At 41.9% G+C, this 17,657-nt stretch overlaps 1 protein-coding gene across 2 annotated transcripts in view; it reads right to left on the reverse strand.

Moving 5' to 3' along the window:
• USP12 (ubiquitin specific peptidase 12) overlaps positions 1 to 12,594 on the reverse strand; it is a 45,709-nt gene extending 33,115 nt beyond the window's left edge. For both annotated transcript variants that reach the window (XR_002482027.1, XM_021712939.1), the window contains exons 1-2: positions 12,519 to 12,594; positions 7,943 to 8,156 (exon numbers count right to left, since the gene is read on the reverse strand). The gene's annotated coding sequence lies outside the window, so the exon portion shown is untranslated. The remainder of the gene's footprint in view (positions 1 to 7,942; positions 8,157 to 12,518) is intronic.
• Positions 12,595 to 17,657: the final 5,063 nt, after the last annotated feature.

Below are 17,657 nucleotides of genomic sequence, written 5' to 3' on the forward strand. Positions count from 1 at the left end.
AATAAACTTAAAATGATTTTAATCAAAAAGACCTTTAAAAAATATCCATTTAAGGTGCAGCCACTAGAATGAGGCTGTCTGGGCTGGTGTGATGGTTCCACCTCTAACTCCATCTGTCACAGGCAATGCTCTTCACTCCCTGTCCACAGCTTCTCATCTGAAATCGGGGCTAACAACAGCACCCAACTCAACAACAGGTGCTGTGGTTGTGTATTCTGTTCAACAGCAATGACAACAACAATAGCTCTATTATTATTACAGGTGGAGTTATATTATTACAGGGCTACTCAACCTGTAATAATATAGCTCTTTCTTATCCAAATGGCTTACTTATCCAAAATAAGACCAGAAGTGTTTTGGATTTTGAATTGTTTTCGATTGTAGAATATTTGCACACACATCATGCGGTATCTTAGAGACAGAGCCCACATCTCATGACAAAATTCATTTATGTTTCATATATACCTGGTATACATAGCTTGAAGGTGATTCTATATAATTTTTTTTTTTTGAGTTGGAGTCTCACTCTGTCACCCAGACTAGAGTGCAGTGGCATGCTCCCGGCCACCGCAGCCTTGACCTGCTGGGCTCCGGCGATCCTTCCGCCTCCGCCTTCCAAGTAGGTGGAACTACAGGCGCACACTACCATGCCCGGCTAATTTTTTTTTTTAATTTATTGTAGAGATGAGGTCTCGCTAAGTTGCCCAGGCGGGTCTCGAACCCACGGGCTCAGGCAATCCACTCACCTCAGCCTCCCAAGCGTGGGATTATAGGCTGAGCCATCGAGCCCGACTTTATATAATATTTTTAATAAGTTTGTGCAGGAAACAAGGTTTGTGTACACTGAGCCATCGGAAAGCAAAGCTATCTCAGCCACCCAGGTGGCATCACAGTGCTCAAAAAGTTTTGGATTTTGGATAGGGATTGCTCAACCTATATTGTTGTTGTTGTTATTGAACAGAATACAAAACCCATCAAAGAATGACTACCTAAAATTAAGAACTTCTGTATGACAGAGTCAAAATAAATAGAGAAAAGTGACAAACTGGGACAATATATTTGCATATTAATATCCAGAGTGAAGGCTTAACACCCAGAGTATTCACAACATTCCTCTACAAAACAAGAAAAACAAGCAAACAAACTGCAGTGGAAAATAACAGGCAGTTCAGAGTAGAAATACAAATGCCCAAATAATACACGACAAGTGAATGGGAAATAAAAAATGTTAAAAATGGCAAAACAATTTTTGCCCCTTACTTTGGAAAATAAAAAATGACTTAAGTATTGGCCTGAGCGTGAAGAACTGGGCATTCTCCACCATTGCTGTCGGGGTGTAACTGGTGTGGCATGTTTTAAAGGGAGATTCTTGCCATGACTTTGAAAGAATGCAACGTAGTTCTCCTAGTTATTGATGCCAGGTAAGCATCTGCCTTTGTGAAACAAGCATAAATACAGCTACTTATTTTTATAAGAGCAAAAGTCTGAAAACATCCTAAATGTTTATCAACAGGAGAATGGTTTGTGTAAATTCTTGCATAATATTGTCGTGGAGCACTAGCCAATAGTTAAAAAGGAAGTAGTTCTTTTTGAACCAATGTGGTAAAACTCCCAAGACATTAAGTGAAAGCCAATTATAAAGATGACTGTAAGTTAGCAGATCCCACTTAAAAAGAGCCACCCACCAAAACACCCCAAAATGCAACTACAGTTTTCTATTTGGACATCTGTGTTCAAATGCATAGAAGGGGTTTGGTAGGATCCAGTTGTTTCTAAGGAAGATGAGGCTGTGGGGCTGGGAAGGGCAGAGCATCCAGGGACACTCCTATTTTTGTACTAAAGTTTTACTGTAAGAACGCATGCTTGTGATATCTGTACATTTAAAAATAAAACAGAGCTTTCCACACAAAAGCCCACGTGCCTGCTCCTCGTCACTGCCTGGAGCACACCCCTCCCATCCAATTACTGCCTAAGTCCTTTCCATTTTGTAAAGCCATTTCCTGCAAGTGTCTGGTCTGATCCACAACCATTAAGGTCCATCTAGTTCAAGTCAGCGACCCCCACTCAGTCCGTCAATTTCACACTGCAGGTATTCAAGCTGGATTCACAGACCCTGAATCTTTCCAGCTAAGGACTTTCCCCCGGCACCTCTGGCATTACATGGTGAAGTTCACATCAAGTCTTTCATGTTCATTACTTGGTTGATTCCACATGTCCAGATCCATTCCACAAATGTGGATCTCAACATAATAATATTCAGGGCACAGCTGCTGCCACAACTCACTTCTCTGCTGTAAGTTTAGCCTGAGGGATCGCCCTGGCCTTAAACCCCTCATGTTATGTTTAAGAACAATAGGCCGTGAGGTCCAAGAGTTGCTGGGTTAGCCTGTGTAGACGCGACACCTGACCTTTGACCTGGCATACTGTGTGTCCACTGGCTGCTCACAAGGAACAGCAGATCCAAAGCCCTGCAACACCATTCCCTGCTCCCTGCTCCCAGCGTAAGTAAGTACCTGCAGCCTCCCCACACCAGGAGGCGACTGCAGCTCTCAAGCCCTCGCGGGGTCCACTCCAGCCCTTCGAGGCCAGGCCAAGCTATGTTCAGAACCCTCCGCAGATGATGCCACCATATGTAGATGCACCAGAGGTCTAGGCCAGAGCGGAGCTAAGTGAAGTCAGTTCTCTCTCACCTTGCCTCTCACAGCAATCAGGCTCCATCCCTGAGCATCAGCAACACTCCAGCCTTCCACCCCGGCCCGTCCTCTGTTGCTCTCTGGTGCTGACTGCACTTTATTTCCTGCCTCACCCCCAGAAGCTTCTTCACTCCCAACTCTTCCTGCCGCTCCTTCCAGGATCCACATTCTGTTCTAGCAAGCGTCCATCTCTTGACCCTCGGCATCGCCTAGCTCCTTGTTGCCACTTCTAAGCCCTCATACTTCGCGTGCATGACAAAACTCGCCCTCAATACAAAGAGCACTTAAGATCGAGTCATCCTGTGACCCTCAACTCCCCTCTCTCTGAGGCTCTGCCCACCTCCCTTCACCCCCGGGGCGCCTGAATCATGGCTTGTCTCTCCATCCTGCCCCCTGCCTCAACCTCAACACTTCAGTGTCTAGGTGGCTTCCTGAAGTAGACTGAACCCTCAAAAAAAAAATGAAAGCCCCTTCATCTCTCCCTCACCCATCCCCAGGTCCAGGTCACAAATCCAGAACTGTCCACTCAAAGAGGTCCACCCACCAAGACAAGGAGTGGAAGGTCATTGTGCTCTAGCTATGAGGCGGCTTAAAGAAGCGGCAACGAATTGGGGAAGTCATGGAGGACTGTGAAGAGACTTAAGAGAAGGCGGGTGGGGGGGAAAGGCGGAAGATGATCAGTTCCCGACAGTGGATAAGCTACATGCTGGCTCAAGGCCACCATCCAGAAGAGTCTAATTTTTCCCTGTTTAAAAAAAAATTATTTGCGCATGTACGTCTGTTTTTCAAAATAATTGCCTTTTTAAGCAAAACTGTGCAAATGTTTTTGCTTCTTAAAAATTTGCAACTTTTTTTGGCTGCTCTTTCAACACAGAACAATGACTTCACAGTCACAAAAATACCTCAACTGACTTGAACGCTCTGGAAATGAGATATAAAGTAAACCAAAAAATATTCTGGAAACTTCTGTTGGATATTTCTAAAATAATTTATGGTTCATTTTCTATACAGTACATTGAATATGCCAGAATCTTGCACTGTATAAAAGCAGCCACTACAGCCCTAAAACCATCCATCAGGACTGCACAAACACCGAAACAAACTGATGGATGAGCTCGGAATATCCCCATGAACTAACTGTATTGCATTTAATTTTCTTTCTTTCTTTTTTTTTGAGTCAAGGTTTTACTCAGCCACCCAGGCTAACGTGCGGTGGCACAATCACAGCTCACCACAGCCTCAATCTTCTGGGCTCAAGCGATTCTCGCAGCTTAGCCTCCCAACTAGCTAGGACTACAGGTGTGCACCACCACACCTGGTTAATTTTTTTGTAGAGACATGGTCTCATTATACTGCTGAGGTTGATCTCAAACTTCTCACACTTCAAGCAATCCTCTCACCTCAGTCTCCCAATGCGCTAGGATTACAGGTGTTAGCCACTGTGCCTGGGCTATATTTAATTTTAAAATCCTGGTTTTTTTATGGTTTGCTTTCTTCACTGCTAAGCAGTAAAATGGGAAAGGCAGACTTAAAACTCGCCTTGGTAAACGAAGCAAATTCAGTCATTCGCTCACTCATCCAACAAATATTTAGTAGGCACCTACTATATACCGCTAACCGGATTATGTGCTGGGAATATAATGGTGAGCAAATACAAGTGAGTCCCTGCGTTGTGGAGCTCACAGGCGAGTGGGAGAGGCAGTTTCATTATTAAATAAATGTATGATTATAAACTGCTATAGTCCTGACATAAATGCAAATTAATGTTAAAAAAAAAAATCACTGCTTAAAAATAGGCTACGTTCGCTTCATAATTCAGAAATAGCTATAGTTTTTACGACACAAAATACCTTTCATGCGGTTTGGAAAAAAAAAGAATGGTTTTAAATAAACATAAAAAATTCTTCACTCAAATCTACTTAATAGGTGCGACTTGTGAACAACTGATAGTTCTTCATTTGAGGAAGACCAAGATTTAAATATATACACATATTTTTGTATGTCTCCACAGCACTTAAAACCTCACTAAGTCTGTGCATGTTCCCTGGAACAAGGACCCTTCCTGACATTTCCTGCGCTTAGATGCACTTTCCATTTTTTGAATGAATGAATGAGTAACAGGGGTTGAAATAGGTAAGATGATATGGGAAGTGATCTGTCCCCAAACAACAACTTAAATGACAAACACTGCTAAGCTCCAGTGACTCAGAGCATGCAGCTACATGCCAGTGGATGTGGCCCTTGAGCCACCTTCAGTGACCCCAACGGGCCCACGGCGCTGAGTCAACTCTAGCTGACACGGTTAGCTCACCAACCTGTGGTGTATTTCTTCCAGAATCATGGCAGAGTGCCAGCAGGACCTATAAAGAGATAGCTCCGTTTCTTACGAAGGCTGCACAGCACAGCTGTCTCTTGCCTCTGCTCTCATGCCAACCATGCCCAGCTGCTCCCCACCAGCAGCCCAGGGATCTTCTCGTGCAAATCACCCACCTGGTCCACCTACTCAGAACCCTCCAGTGGCTGCCACAGTTTTCTAAGTGAAGCCCAAGCTCTAGGCCCTGTCTCTCCAAACTTTATCTTCACCTTACTCCACTCTCCCGTGCTCATCTTCACATCATTCTCCAAGCAGCACTCCGGCGCCTGCACTTCCTGTTCTTTCTCAAGGTCATGTCTTTGTCTCAGATTTTCAAATGGCTCATTCCTCTCTACAAATTTCTGGTCCAACATCAGCTGGTCAGAGACCACCCCCAACCACCAACATGTCAACTAGCAAATCCCTCGCTCAGTTCCCCCTTCCTGGCCTTCCTTTTCTGCATGGCAGTGACACACTATATTACATGACTGCTGACTGTCTGTCTTCCCTACTAGAGTGTCAGATCCTGATGACTTATTTCTGTATCACCAGTTCCTAGACAGTGCCTCACACACGACAGGAAATATTTATGTCATCATCAGCCAACTCAAGCATCCAGCTAGCATCTATCATATCACCAGATAACATTCATGGAGTCAGTGTTGCGGCACTGTCTGTAGGAGCTCTGCACAACCAACCTTTTGTGCTAGGATTAGGTGACATGAGTTAAAAATTTTAAAACAGGGCCAAGTGTGGTGGCGCACACCTGTAATCTCAGCGCTTTGGGAAACCCAGGCAGGAAGACCGCTTGAGCCCAGGAGTTTGCAGCTAGTCTGGGAAACACAGCAAGATCTTGCCTCTACACACACAAAAAAAATCAAAACCAAAACTAGCCTGGCATGGTGGTGTGTGCCTGTAGACCCAACTACTCAGGAAAATGAGGAGGAAGGCTCGCCTGAGGCCAGGAGGTCATGGCTGTGGTGAGCTGTGATCGTGCCATGAATGCACTCCAGCCTGGGTGTAACAGAATAAGATATCGACTCAAAAGAAAAAAAAAATTCACTAATTAATAGAAATTAAAATGACTTGTTTCCCAAAGGATATCAAAAAAATTAGTAATGTAAAGCAACAGCAGTTAAAACAATACGAATCTACTATCTATTACAGTTTTTACCTAGTATGGAAGGAAGCTGATTTAGGAAGAATCATCTAACAGCGAAAATTAGTGAAAATACTGAAATAGATAACATTTTCCAGAGATTTAAAGCAAAGTCTCCGAAGAAAATATATGCAATGAATATGCTAAACCTCCTTTGATTTGTACAACTCTTCTCTACACAATTCTCAGGGAAATTTTCAAAAGTCAAAAATATATTTCAAGACATATTTACAAATGCCAGCGACATGGAATAATAATAAAAATGCTTTCTATCGGGGGGGAAAAAAAGGGCTTTTCTATTAAATACTATTTCTGAAGTTGGGGGGAAAAAAAAGCAAAATTTATGAGAAAATTGGCTTCAAATAAATATTTACTCGGGAATCAGTCTCATTCCAAGAAGTATTTATGAAATCTATTATGTTATCAAGTCACTGAAAAAGGATGGCACGTTCAATGACCATACACATGCACTTCCCACCAAGAAAAAAAAATGTGTAAGTTTCACTCCAATACAGACAAAAGACTAAGAAGATTTTATCACTCAATCCACATTGTTTAACAGGTAAAATCTGCTTTTTAAAAAACAGAAGATATGTTTATATATATATATATATATATATATACACATACACACACACACACACACACACACACACACACACACACACACACACACATATATAAATCTAAGAAAGTACATATGTTTAGCTTTCATTAGGGGAAACAGAAAGGATGCATTTTTATGAGCAATTCATCACCTATCCTACATGTGGGGAAAATGAACAAATCTCTAATGTGTTTCAGATTAAAAAATAAACAGCCTTACAGCCATGCAATGCTATTTCAGGATATTCCTATATTTCTGGGAAATGGCATCTTTCTATTTAACAAGTGACAAAACAAACTGAAAAATGCCATTCAATTCTATTCCTACAAAAATTGAAGTGCCTACATCGAACAAAAACTGAAATGTTACACGATATTTAAATTCCATGTGAATTTTGGGGGCAGACACCATATGAGATAGAGTGAAGCTCAGACGTCAGGGAGAAGTGAGTCTATACACCAGCTCTGCCACCTACTAACTCTGTGTGACCTCGGACAAGGTACTGTGACTTCTCTGAGCCTCAGACATCTCAGGTACACTGAGGTAATAATGTCTAGCTTACTGTGCAAAAATAAATGAAACGAGAGGACCGACAGAAACTATTTTTAAAAGGGGGTGGGGAACCAAAACATCTCTACTCTAAGCCAAAAGGTCTAAGTTCTTATTCTGGCTCTTCCTTTCCCTGGCAAGCTGTTGGCTTCTGGTTTTTCCATTGCTAAAATGGGGGGAATAGCACACTCTCTAAGACCACTGCAAGGCTCTAATGCATTAACATACATGAAAGCGTTACAAAAATCACAAATGCATGAGCACATGGGGAAAACACAACCTTCATTCTTGAAAGAAAAGCCAAGCAAGCAAAATAAGAAACTATAATTTCTTATTTCCTGGCACACAGAGTTGTATCTTTGCATACCACAGTTCAAGCACTAATCAAATCTCATGTTAATTACTGTGAGACCATCTTCTCCACTAACTAGTGCCTCCATGAAGATGGGAGTATAATCTGTGTTTTGTCAATGGCTAACATGTTATGAGACACCAACATGCTGCCCGACAAATGCCTGAATCACAGCATGCCACGTTTAGTCTTCCTATTATGTCACCAGTACACTGGAAGGTGGAAGTACCATTTTCTTTCCGTAATCGTGTGATGAACTTCTTGGGAGGTATCACTCCAACCTTCTTCTTCTGAGTGGCTATGCTGTGGAAGAGATCTGCTAAGCACGTGAGAAGGTTCTCCTTCTTCCTGGGTTGACTCTTATATGCTAGAACCTTTTCCCGAAATGGACGACAAAAGTAAAGTGCTTGAAGAACTGAATTGCAGTAGCAGGTATTCCCAAACTGCAACAGGAAAAAAGAAAGCTTTGTTACATTTAGGGCAACACATTTGCAAGAGAAAGAATTTCCCTATGTATAGTAAAGAGAACAGAAAGAGATGACAATCAGTTTCCATTGCTATTGTAATACCGCCTGCATTTTATGTATTATATCTTTTAAAATACAACTCTCAAGAATTTAAAAAAAAATAAAAACCCACAAAAGTGAGCTTTTCTTATCAGGTACATTCCTTCCCCTCACTGCGCTCCAGTCTGGGTGACAGAGTGAGACTCCAACTCAAAAAAAAAAAGAAAAAGAAAAATGGAGATCCCCTGAGATGTTAGATTAGAAAGTCATCAGTGTGACAGTTTAACAACCACTGAAATGCCAGTGTCACAATATTCTTAATATATGAGAAAGATGTGGACTTCAGAGTCAAGGTCAAACTCTGAACTATGTGGAAGCCTCCCTTACTGGCCGTGTGATTGAGAGTAAGTCACCACACCCTGCCGAGCTTTGGCTCCCTCCTCTCCCATGAAGGTGAAGGCAGGGAGAAGGGGAGAGAATATCCCTACTGTACAGAGTAAATGACACACACTTTGACAGATATTTGTTGCCTTCCTTTCCCATGAATAAACACTGGCTCTACAAGTCAGCTAATGAAACACCCAAGAGTCAATCAACGAGAATTGGAATTATGAAACTATTAAAAAGGAACAAGAACAATTCTCCTAATACTACTACAAGTGAGAGTACGTATACACAGTATTATGCTAAAAAGCCTAGGTACAAGTATAAACCCCAAAAGTTAATTATTCTTCTAGTTCTGTTGTACCTACACCCCGACCACTGACTTATTTCTGAATATACTTCAAGGTGTTCATCAACCTGAGTAGTTGTAGCCCTGGCCCAACTCAATCTTTTGTATAATAACAAGGCACAGACCAAAACCGATTTCTACTCATCAAATGAATCTCTCTAGGAGACAAAAACAAAGTTTCCTCTGACGGTCTCTTTCTCATTTTATTCCCTTCTGCTTCTCCTAATCTCACTGCTACCTGGCTTCAGAAAGAAGCACAAATACCACCTTCTTAAGTTAGACTGACCACGGGGAGTAACAGGAATGTCTTCTCAGAAACCCTTTTTTATATACCTGGTGCTAGCAGCAGTGTCGGTGATACTGAGATGATATTAAATTAAAAACAACAGAACAGCAGGAAACCATATGACAGAGCTGTAGAAAACTCACTTCATCTCATTTTTATCTAGGATGCTACTTTACTTGTTCTGAGGATATCTGCCCCAAAACCTAGATATAAAATGGAAAACCGAAGTATTTATACTGGAGAAGGTTAAAGGTAACCAGCCTTTCACATGTGAAACACACTATCGTTCTTAACAAAATGGCTTCAGCAAGGGTACCTGCATAATGAACATTTGCATACCTAACCCTGAACTGTACCCCCACATCTTTAAAATTAAAAACACAAAAATGGCTTCATCCGGGACACTATCAATGGGGACAACTTGACTGCAATTCAAGACACATACGAACAGCTTTGGAGTCGGAAGCTAATAAGGGTGCTAGTCACAGGGAAACAGTAACAAGACTGGAGAAACTGGGGTTTGCCATCCCCAGAATCTAAATGAGGCTTCAGATCACTGACAATGGTGTGTAGGCAAGAACATTTTAGATATCAGAAGAAGAAACCAGACTTCTTGGTAAACAAGAGAAACTACATATCTTCATTTAACTCTACTCCCTGTGAAACCCCAGTGAAATGACCATAAAGGAAGAGATTGGGTAAAACTCCAAAGGCCATGAAGAAGACAACTACAGACTGGAGATGGTAGCAGACTTCCGGAAGACAGAGGTGGAGAGAGAAGAAGCAGAGCCCAAGTACCTGAAAGGGAGAGAGAAGTGAGAAAAAAGCGAATTTACTCCTGAAGGTTTAGGACACGGGGCTGCTGTCTAGTGACACAACTCTGGTGTAAGGTTAAAAGGACAGTGAAGCGCTTAAGCTTCCTTCCACCCTGCAGAATATGGCTGTAGGCTGGGGCTCCACAGGCCCAGCAGGAGACTCTGGGCTTGAGGACCCTTGGGTCCCACAAAGGACAGCGGTGAGACACAGAACAGGAAATAAGATTAAATAAAATCCTGAATTAAGCCACCCCTAGGTGGAGACTGGAGGAATTCTCCCAGCAGGAGAGGAAACACAGCCAGACAAAGAGCCTCTAGCTGCTGAAATGGGGAGGAGGAGGGTCCCTTAGAAGCGATCTACTGAAGTAGGCTTGCCAGGGGTTACCCTAGAGGTATGCAGGCTCTGCCCACAGCACACAGAGCCATCAGCTTAGATTTTACATATGAAGAAAGTCTGAGGAAAGCATCCAACAAGAAAGGCAAGAGTTCTAATTCAGATCTCAGAACAATCCAGTAACCATAAGAAAATCTAAGCAACAACAAAAACTTAAATAATATGAGAAAATAACAGAAGATATTGCCTGCACGAGAGGTTAAAAAATAAAAGTAGCATCTAAGAAATAAAAAGTCAAAGAGCTGGATGAAAAAAAGTCAAAGAAGCTGGGCTCAGTGGCTCAGCCTGTAATCCCGTGCCTTTGGGAGGCTGAGGTGAGTGGACTGCCTGAGCCCGTGGGTTCGAAACCTGCCTGGGCAGGCGAGACCTCATCTCTACAATAAACCAAAAAATTAGCTGGGCAGGCGAGACCTCATCTCTACAATAAATCAAAAAATTTAATTTTAATTAAAATGCAAGGGTAAATGCTCCAGAAAAAAAAACAATGCATAACCTGTTTCGGGGAGGGACAGAGAGCTGGTGACTGCTGAGTCTCTGTTATGTGCAGTGTACACACAGTCAAGGAAAACACAAATCAACTGCTTTCCTCAAATCCCACGAGAAATTCACCTCATACCCTCATTACACACTAGTAAATTTAGTGATACACCAATTTGTTCAACATGACTTATTGTGTTCTCTGTTTTGTCATCAATATATGTATCTTAAAACACCTACCATGGATCTATTATCTATTTCACAGTAAAATAGTATAAAATAAACTTTCACAACAATGATATAACACAGATTCGTGGTATTCTCCAATAGCTCAGAACAGGTAACATTCAGTTAAGACTTCAAAAGTAGGCCAAGCACAGTGGCTCAAGACTGCAATCCTAGCACACTTTGGGAGGCTGAGGCAAGAGATTGTCTGAACCCAGGGTGGGTTCAAGATCAGCCTGGGCAACTTGATGAGACAAGACTGCAATCCTAGCACACTTTGGGAGGCTGAGGCAAGAGATTGTCTGAACCCAGGGTGGGTTCAAGATCAGCCTGGGCAACTTGATGAGACCTCATCTCTACAACATACCAAAAAAATTAGCCGGACATGGTAGCATGCACCTGTAGTTCCAGCTACTTGGAAGGCTGAGGCAGAAGAATCGCCTGAGCCCAGCGGGTCGACACTGGGGTGGCCATGAGCATGCCGCTGCACTCCAGCCTGGGTGAAAGAGACTCGGACTCAAAAAACAAAAAAGACTTCAAAAGTTTTTCCAGCCAGGCTTGGTGGCTCAGCCTGTAATCCCGCACCTTGGGAGGCCGAGGTGAGTGAACTCCTTGAGCCCGCGGGTTCAAGACCCGCCTGGGCAACTTGGTGAGACCTCATCTCTACAATAAATAAAAAAAAAAATGAGCCAGGCGTGGTGGCACGTGCCTGTAGTTCCAGCTACTTGGAAGGCTGAGGCGGAAGGACCGCCTGAGCCCAGCAGGTCGAGGCTGCGGTGGCCGGGAGTGGCCACTGCATTCCAGTCTGGGTGACAGAGTGAGACTCCAACTCAAAAAAAAAAAAAATATTTTTCCAAAGGTTTCAAAATGTATAATTACTAGAATTACCTCCACAAGAACTGAGATGTATTTTTCCTGCACTTTGCACCTTTATATCTACAGTATTAGCACAAGGCCAGAAGTAACTTGACTAATACCCACAACACATGGAGGCATTTAATAGCTCTCTTTATTTATACTTGTATATTTGTGCCACTTATATTTAGACAATTACATAATGCTCAAAGAATGAAGTGATCACTTGGTCTAGGCCACATATGAAATTTTGACTATGAAAAACTTCTGACACAAAATAGAATCAGGTTGACAAGTCAGAAACTGTTCTACCTCTCTCTCTAAGACTTGAGACTTCAGGCAAATTTGTCTCCCTTCCCTTAAGGATCATTTTTAAATCACCAATCAAGTCTCTCGGTATTTAATTCTACTGATACAAATGAACAATGCTTCTTTATTAAATCATGAAATGCATGTCAGTTTTCAAACTGCCTCCCAATAGGACTCTGAAAGCTAACTATCAATGGATACTTACATTGACTAATCCAAAATAGTGCTCATTGACTGGAAACTGTTCTGGACCAATCTCTTTCTCTAATGCCGAAGCATTGGCGCCCTATAAAATGAAAAACAAAAATCTTAGTAGTTATAGTACAGTCTTGCAGTACATAATAACATTTTGGTCAATAGACCACATCTATGACAGGGCCCGTCAGATGAGAATGGAGTTGCCCGATGCGGGTGTACCACTGTTTATTTGTTATACTGCACTTGTACTGTGTCTTTCCTGTGTTTACATGTGTTTAGATACACACATACTTACCATTGTGCTACAACTGCCTACAGTATTCAGTACTGTAGTATACCATACAAGTCTGTGGCCTAGGAATAACAGGCTATACCACATAGCCCGGCTGTGTGCTGGGCTGGACCGTTTAGGTTTGTGTAAGTATACGCTATGAGTTCACACAATGATAGAATGGCCTAATGACACATTTCTTAGGATGTATCCCTGTTGCTAAGAGACACATAACTGTATTTTTATAACACTGCCACAATTATATAGGCATTACAGAGACATCCTTTAAAAAATGATCTATGATCCTATCACTAGCTAACATTACTGAAAGAAAATAAAGGATGACCTTGAAGAGTAAAGGCTTTTAATAATCTTACTAAAAATTTGTTTACAGAAACTTTTTCATGGAGCCAAAGCCTGGATAAAGGAATGACATTTGTCACATTCTAAGTGATGAAGACATGTACTTTAACAGGAGTGAAGGCATCTCTGAAAGCCAAAACTCCATCAAACTAAACATAAATACACACACATTCAGTGGCCTAGCAATGCTGACATATATACCTGAAATTCTCACACACAACTGAAGGGGACAAGAATGTTTGCTGTAGTTGTCATTCATGACTGTGGCTGACAGTCATCTAGCATACTACATAGTAGAGTCAGAGTACATGAACTAGATTTACCTGGAGAAGCATGGATAATCTCAAAACATCGTGGTAAATGAAAAAAAGATTAACACAAAATCCCGAGAGACAGGGAGAGAGAAAGAGAGAGAGAGAGAGAGAGTGTGTGTGTGTGTGTGAGTGTGAGTGTGTGTGTGTGTGTGTGTGTGTGTGTGTGTGTGTGAGACAGCATGTGGAAAGTAGACTGGAAGAATGTACACTAACAACATCATATACTTGAGGTTGGAAGAGACTGGTATATGGAACTGGGGATGGAGGACAAGAAGGAAAAAATAAAATGAAATCCAAAAAAGAAGGGCCTTGCATAGACAGCCACAGTGTATCCTGGTTTCAAGCATGTGATCAACTCAATCTTGTGCACCTGCGGTCCCTGGAGAACATGTGAAAGGCAGAGGGGAACGGGGGCACTGATCACACACACACACATACAACTAAATGGACTTTAAAATGTAGTCTGAAAGAGATAGAGCAATTCTGATAACGTCATAACTCTAAATATGCTTAGGCTGAAAAATCCCAGGAAAACATACTACCAGGTAAAAATGTTGAATAGGACACTACCCAACAGATATCCAAATGTCACTCTGGGGAACTGCATGGAGACAATGTGCTCCCCATCCACACTGAACACAGGGGCACCACCTCCTCAATGCTCAGAATCCATATCTGCTGTGCCCTTCCTGAGTTCAGGCCTGAGCCTGGGAAGACCAGACCTTGGCTAGACATCGCACTCTCGACTTCCTGACAGGTCAAGACAAAGTGAAGACTGTTTACAGGCACCCGGTGTGCTGGTGGCCAAGTCCCACCAAAACAAGATATTACATCTAATATCCTGCAGCCAACCAGCACTTTGACATAAATGGCACTGTCTTTATTTATTTATTTTTTTTACTAAGGAATTACTTTTAGGTTTTATATAAAATCTCGATACAATCACTAGTTAATAGATAAAACTTATTTCTAAATTTGGATATCAATCAATATATTACTACAACACCAAATTCAATTATTACAGCAACTTCAAGATCCACTGAAAACTGCTGGTAGGTTGTAAGCCCTGATCCCACCCCTGCCAGTTCAAGTACCTTGCCACAACATGTCCTCACATATGCTGAAATAATCAATAAACCCAGATTTTTACCACCCGTTGTAAAAATTCAAACTGCTACTGGTTTATGCAAATGAGTATAACCCCTTCCCCACAAAAACGAAGGAAAGATACTATCATCCAAACACCTACCTAACTGAAGCAATAAAATACCAGCACACACACCCTAGGAAAGCACGTCTAGCCCTTAAGATTAACTAAGAACAGAATAGCATGTGAATGAACACTGATTCTCTCTCCAGCGCTACACCAACCACATGCTACACACATCCTGTATTCTAACTGTCCCGGATGTCCCCATATATGCCATGTACTTCATGCCTGCTTAGACAGCCCTTCCTTCACCTCCTTGTCCTCAAAGCAGTTTCAACTATGGGTCAAGTATCAGCCTCTCTGTGCCTCAGTTTCCTAACTGTGAAAGGAAAATGTCAGCAACTACTTACCAGGGTGACCACAAATGAACAGAGTTTTGGAAGGTGCCTGGCAGTGCCTGGTGCAGGAGCAGAGTCCAGTAATGTTGGTCTTCCCCTCTCCCTGTCCATCAGTCACAAAGATAATAAACTACTCTCATCTGCCAGTCACGGAAATAAATCCAATCTGCTCCATGTGAAAGCTAAAAAATGGCGAGAGAAGGACAGAGCCAATTCCACAAGGCAGCCCTGAGCACCATCACCGTCCTCCTCCAAAAGTCAAAAACAAAGCACCCCACCCCAGAAGTCTGGGAAGAGTAAGCCAAGTGACTGAGTGGAAGGAGTCAGAGATCATAGTCATCTAGCCTCTCTGGATTCAAGAATCTTCATTTGTGAAATGAAAGGGTCGGCATCCTCAGCAATTTTCACAACCTCCAGTTCTAAATCTATCTGGTGAGTTTTCAAGTAACTTTCCATGAATTAAGATCGTCACAGCTAAAACTATTCAAAAAATCAAAAGATCCAGTGATTTCTAAAAATCTCTTCTAACTCAACATTCTGTTCCCAGTTGTTTTTATCAATGCTTCTGAAGACGTTACTATATTAACACAAAACTGCAAGGAAGTCCAAGCCCACCAAAACATGCCAAGCCACACAATTCAACAGGTTGAGGAATCTGGTTACAGACAGAGTCAGGGTAGCAGATCAAAGTGGAAAACACAAAGAAAGAAGAGCATTCCCTTTATGACTAAGGTAGAGCAAAGTAAATATACCTGACTGTGGTATTTACACCAAACCACAAATTTTGCAAATGCAGGAGCATTCCTACTGCATGGATTCAAGATTTTCTCTGCAGAAATAATCAGAGTACACTCCTAGCTCCAACCTAATGCTAACTTCAAAGGCAAAATATGTGCCTTGCAATTTGGTTTCTGGTGAGTTGCTTTTACATTTTAAAGTGTTGTCAACACCAAAGTTAGATGAAACTGGTGAAAAACAACTACCAAGTCAAAATTTTGCTGTACAATTTTTAGCACCTTTAAGACATTCCTGGAGGAGTTTAAGGCTGTCAAAATCTATTATGTCAAATAATGATCAATAGAGCACCCCAAGATTTAAACTGAGCCTATAACAAGTAGATATTCAATAGTTACATGCCATCCCTACACTCAAGAAATATGAACTACCAAAACTAACAATGGCTTTTATGAAATCAGTGATTCTTGGTCAGACATGGTGCCTCACACCTATAATCCCAGCACTCCCGTAAGTCAATGTAAGAAAGACTGCGTGAGGTCAGGAGTTCAAGACCAGCCTGGCCAACAAAGCAAGAGCACCATCTCTACCAAAAAAAAATTTTTTTTTTAATTAGCCAAGTGTGGTGGCATGCACCTGTCATCCATTCTGTCTACCCAGGAGGCAGAGGTAGAAGGATGCCCTGAGTCCAGGAGGTCGAGGCTGCAGTGAGCCATGATTGCACCATGCACTCCCCTGGGCAACAGAGCAAGACCCTGCCTCAAATAAATGAATGGATACTTTTACTCAGAAACCTCCAGTTGTGTAATCCTTTCCTCTAATAGTAATACACACACACACACATACACACACAAACACACACAAACATAAACACGCACCGGGCATAGTGGCTCATTCCAGCACTCTGTGAGGTCGAGGTTAAGAGGACTGCCTGAGCCCAGGGGTTCAAGACCAGTCTGGGCAACATGGCGAGACCTCATCTCTACAATAAATAAATAAATAGCCAAGCATGGTGATGCACCTGTAGTTCCAGATACTTGGAAGGCTGAGGTGAAAGGATCACCTGAGCCCAGTAGGTTGAGGCTGCGGTGGCCGTGAGTGTGCTACTGCACTCCAGCCTGAGCGACAAGAGTGAGACTCCAAACTCAAAAATAAATAATATATACGCAAACATATCATGTAAGAAAAAAGTTACACACCTGAATCATTCATTGCTAAAAGGCCCACATCAAAAATAACAGGCATAAAATTTTAACCTTCACAAGTTCAAATATACACTAGAAACTCAATATTCCTATCAGATGTGTTAAAATGTACGATCTTCCAATTATCCGATTCATGATCATCAATGAAAAGTTTCATTATATAATTCATGGCTAAATGTGTTACTTATAGAGAATATTTCTGGAGAATAAAGGAAGATTCAGGTTCATCTTGAATCTTTTAACTCAGTCAAGGAATAGAACATAAGGACACCTAGGTGTGGGGAAAAAAAAAACATGCTTTGATCTGTCAATGCTCACAATGAGATAATGAGTTACTGAAAAAAAAAGATCTTATTACTTTATCTCTGTCTGAAAGTAACAGTAGTAATAGCAGGTTTACCAAGAATGGCACTGCCAAGTCTTCACATTTGGTTTAACAAGAACACCAAAAAGATTCTCGAGGATGACCAAACTCAGCATAACGACATGGTTAATGGAAGTGTGCACAATAAAACTTCACAGATCCTACTCTTCTATCAACACAAAAGTCTTTTTAAAAAAAAAATCAGAAAATACTCCCACGGATAGCCAAATGTTAAAACATGAGAACATCTGAACTCCATTCCCGGCACCTCACCTAGGGCACAAAGGGGCCGGTCTTGTCTTTCACAGTGTCTCCAAGTTGCCTTCAAGGCAGGGATTCAGTGCAG

The sequence above is a fragment of the Carlito syrichta genome, unplaced genomic scaffold (genome assembly GCF_000164805.1).
Source record: "Carlito syrichta isolate Samal-C Ts95f unplaced genomic scaffold, Tarsius_syrichta-2.0.1 Scaffold303736, whole genome shotgun sequence".
In the NCBI taxonomy this organism is placed as follows: Eukaryota; Metazoa; Chordata; class Mammalia; order Primates; family Tarsiidae; genus Carlito; species Carlito syrichta.